Here is a 4,964-nt window from a genome sequence, read left to right on the forward strand (position 1 = left end):
TGGAATTGAACTGAATAAGTCTGGTAATTTGTGCAGTGAGCCTAGGAAAATGTGACTGTGAGAGCTGCTGGATTGCATTTAAAACCAAACAAGTTCTCTAATGTCCTTAAGGATAAGGAACTTGCTGCCTGGTCTGGACCGACACATGACTCTTGCTTCCAAAGGAGGCCAGTGGAAGATGGAGGAGCATGAAGGAGATGGGCTCCACCTATTTGCAGTTTAACTGGAATGTTAACAGAATCTCCCAAACTCACCAACTAGAAACATGAGAGCAGCTGCTACATGGGAAAACCACCACTTCCATGACTCATAGCAGCAGGTACAGGCTGGAGAGAGACCACTCAACCACTCCAAGTGTTCCAAGCATTTAATCAATCATTCAACTTGCCAAGAAACCAGTGAGTTCAGAAACGAATGCAGGAGTTGGATTTTGCTGTTAATCACATCCAGGACTTAACTACACTAATTCAGACAGTTGGGGATTATTTTAGCCTATAGCTAAGATAGCTTATAGCTGTAATAATTTTGCAATTGGTCCATTGCATTTTATAACCCACTGTGCAAATGAAGTATCTTTCTATAGGCTGTCCTCTAGGTTCTTAAATATGAACAATAAACAATGATTCACCTGTACTTCTTGCAATTTAGTTATTGTGTTCACTGTTCAAAATGTGGTGTGCTCTATATTGGAATCAGCAAATACTGACTGGGTGATTACTTCATGGAACAACATCCATTCAGTCTGCAAACTGAACCCTGAGCTTCCAGTCAGTTGTCATTTTAATTATCTACCCCACTCCTACTCTGACATCTCTGTCCTTGGCTCTCTCCCCTGCTCCAAAAGAAGCTCAAAGCAAGATCGAGGAACAGCAGCTCATACAGTCAGACAGCACGGAAATAGACCCTTCAGTCTAACTTATCTGTGCTGACCACACATCCCAGTCTGACCTAGTCCCAGTTGCCAGCATTTGGCCCATATCCCTCTAAACTCTTCCTATTCACATCTCTCCAGATGCCTTTCAAATATTGTCATTGTATCCACCTCCCCCACTTGACAGCTCATTCCATACACGCAGCAGCCTCAGCGTAAAAAAGTTACCCCTCAGGTCTTTTTAAATCTTTCCCCTCTCACCTTAAACCTATGCCTTCTAGTTTTGGACTCCCCCACTCTAGGTGAAGGACCTTGGCTATTCACTCTATCCATGCCCCTCATGATTTTATAAACCTCTGTAAGTTTACCCTTCAGCCTCTGACACTCCAGGGAGAAAAGCTGTAGCCCATTCAGCCTCGCCCTATAAGTCAAATCTTCCAGTCCTGGCAACATCCTTCAAAGTCTTTTCGGCACCCTCTCAAGTTTAATAACATCCTATAGAAGGGTGACCAGAATTATACACAGTATTCTTAAAGTGGCCTCACCAATGTACAGCTGCAACATGACGAACCAAGTCCTATACTCAATGTTCTGACCAATGAAGGCAAACATGCCAAATGCCTTCTTCATCATCCTGTCTACCAGCGACTCCACTGTCAACAAATTATGCACCTGTACCCATAGGTCTCTCTTTGGCAATACTCCTCAGGGCCCCACCATTAACTGTATAAGGCTTACCCTGGTTTTCCTTACCAAAATGCAGCACCTCACATTTATCTAATTAAAACTCCATCTGCCACTCCTCAGCCTATTGCATATTTGATCAAGGTTCTGTTGTACTTGAGGTAAGCTTCTTCACTGTCCACTACACCACGTACTTTAGTGTCTTCTGCAAACTTACTAAACAGGTGTCCTATCATATTTCAACATACATTTCAGATTCAACATGGAGTTCAGAAGTTTCTGCGCCAACAGGATGTTGTCAGGATCTGGTATGTTCAATCTGAAAAGGAGCTGTAATCTAATGGTATGTTTACAATGTGTGTGCTCACCTTCAACTCCCCACCAGTGGAAATAATTCCTTTCTAACTACCCAATTTGCTGCCAATAATAACTCAAAACTTTGATCAAAATCACACTTAGTGTTTGAATTCCACGGAATTCCCCTCTCATAGCACAGTGATGTATTTTAGCAGAAGGGATAGGAAGAGGCAATATACAATTCATGGTACATTTCTAAAGAGTGTGCAGGGACAGAGGAATTTGGGTTTTATGTACACGGATCTTTGAATATAGGAGAGTATATTAATTAGTCAGGAAAGCAAATTGGATCTCAGGTTTCACAGATGGTGTATCAAGAACAAAAATAATTGTGTTGAAAACTCAAGTATAGTGCTGACTTCTGGTCACCACATTTTAAAAAGGGGCACAGGAGAATTATCAAAATGGATTTAGAAAGGGAGATTGAGAGGAGACTTAGTTGAGGTACAATACTTGTAACAAGTTTAAATAAATTAGGGAAAGACAATCTCTTCCTGTTAGTTGATTGTATACAGACCAGGGACAGATTGAAGTTTTTGAGTAAGAGACAGAGTGGAATGTGATGAGAACAACGTGAGTGACAATGCCTTGGAACTTGCTACTGCAAGCCCACAGGTAACCTCATGATGCTTCACTTCACTAGCTTCCACTCTAAAGAAGCCATCCTCTACAAACAAGCCCTGCATAAACATCGGATCTGCTCAGAATAGGAGGAATGCAAAGGACACCTACAGATGTTGAAAAACGCCCTCCTAAGAACGGGATGCGATGTTCAATTCATAGATCGCCAGTTCCAACGACCCCCAGCAAAAAATAGTAATGACCTCCTCAGAAGACAGACATGGGACACGAACGATAGAGTACCCTTCATCATCCAGTAGTTGCCCGGACTGGAGAAACTACACCATGTTCTTCACAGCCTTCAACATGTTACTGATGACAACAAACATCTCACCAGGGATATCCTGACACCTCCACTTCTCACCTTCGAACAACCACCAAACAGACCATCATTTGCAGCAAACTACCCAGCCTTCAGGAGAACAGCAACCACAATACTACACAACTCTGCCAGGGCAATCTCTGCAAGACATGCCAGATCATCAAAATGGATACTACTGTCACACATGGGAACACCACTCACCACGTACACAGCATATAATCATGTGACTCGGCCCATGTTGTCTACCTCATACGCTGCAGGAAAGGCTGCCCCGAGGCATGGTATATTGGCGAGACGATGCAGATGCTACAGCAATTGAAGAATGGACACTGCACAACAATCGCCAGGCAGGAATGTTCCCTCCCAGTTGGGGTCAAGGACATTCAGCCTCCAATCTTTGGTAAGCATCCTCCAAGGTGGCCTTCAAGATACACAACAATGCAGAACCACCGAGCAGAAACAGACAGCCAGGTTCTGTATCCATGAAGATGGCCTCAGCCGTTAGCTTGGGGTCATGTTGTGCTACATGTAACCCCACCACACTGTTCTGTGTTTGTAAAATCTTCCTTACTGTCCTGTTTTGACACTATCACCTTGATAACTTGTTATTATCTCTCTACCTTAATTAGTTTGTACAGTTTTGGATTACTTGTTACTTTGGTTAGACAATCATCATGCCACTCTTATACCTATCATGTTATTTCCAGCCATTTGGTTTGTCTCTAGCACCATCTTATTTTTGATCTTTTTGTAAGTATCTCTCTGCCTTAATTAATTGGATCATAGGTCTTCCTTTCACTTGCTATTTAGCTATTGACACTTCACTCACACCATAGACACTTTTGATCACCTGCAAAGACTTGTCATTCAGCCTGTCAACACTCTACTTGCACCATTTGTACTACTACCTTTGACACTCTTAATTACCTAGAATTATCTTGCAATGATCTCCGCCTATAAATTCTGTGCCTGTGTGCTCTCCTCCACTTTACCTGACAAAGGAGCATCTCTCTGAAAGCTTGTGATTTCAAATAACCCTGTTGGACTATAATCTGGTGTCACGTGATTTCTTACTTTGTCTACCCTGGTCCAACACCGGCACTTCCACATTATTTGAGGGAAGTGAAAGTGGTCAGTGATTGATTTCCAAATGAAATTTCATCAGCAATTGAGAAAAATCACTTGCAAAAATAAAGGGATAGAACACAAGAATAGGACTGACTGGATGAGTGTCGAGGCCTTGCATGTACTCAGTACTATCCTCTGTTGCATACTAACTCTATGACTCTTTTGAGTGATCTCATCTTCTAAATAGGCAGCACGGTGGCTCAGTGGTTAGCACTGCTGCCTCACAGCGTCAGGGACCTGGGTTCAATTCCACTCTCGGGTGACTGTCTGTGTGGAGTTTGCACATTCTCTCTGTGTCTGCATGGTTTTCCTCCGGGTACTCCAAGTTTCCTTTGACAGTCCAAAGATGTGCAGGTTAGGTGGATTGGCCATGCTAAATTGCCCATAGTGTTCAGGGATATGTAGCTTAGATGGGCTTTAAGGGGATGAGTCTGGGTGGGATGCTCCAAGGGTCAGTGTGGATTTGTTGGGCTGAAGGGCCTGTTTGCACACTGTAGGGATTCTATGTAAAAACCTTGGAGTTCAGATAAGACATGGGAAAATTTATGCTATGCTTTTTCCAAGGCCAATAGATCATTCATTAGGTTGTGGGCAGAACTGAACATAGGTCTCCAAGTGTGGTCTAACCATAGTTTGTGTATCTCGGTGCATTCCCAGTCACACTGAAACCTGCAATCTTCTCCCACAGACAGAATCCAGTGACTCTGTCAGACTTTGACCTGGTTTGTTTTGATTTTCCTGTCTGTCAACCCTCCTCTTCCAGTACCCTGGAAGTTCCCGAAATCCCACGATAGAAATTCCGAAGAGGCAAGCATTTCTCTTGGTAGGAGTTTGCTGTGTGTCAACCCTGCCCTTCTCACCCAATACCAAAGGAAGATCGCGCATGCGCCATGATGGCCACTATAAAACGGCGTCTCGCAGAACACTGCCCCCCATAAAGATGGCGGGGAAAACCCAAGTCCAGTGCACGGAAAAATTGAG

The sequence above is a fragment of the Rhincodon typus genome, chromosome 42, assembly GCF_021869965.1.
Source record: "Rhincodon typus isolate 14 chromosome 42, sRhiTyp1.1, whole genome shotgun sequence".
Classification (NCBI taxonomy): Eukaryota; Metazoa; Chordata; class Chondrichthyes; order Orectolobiformes; family Rhincodontidae; genus Rhincodon; species Rhincodon typus.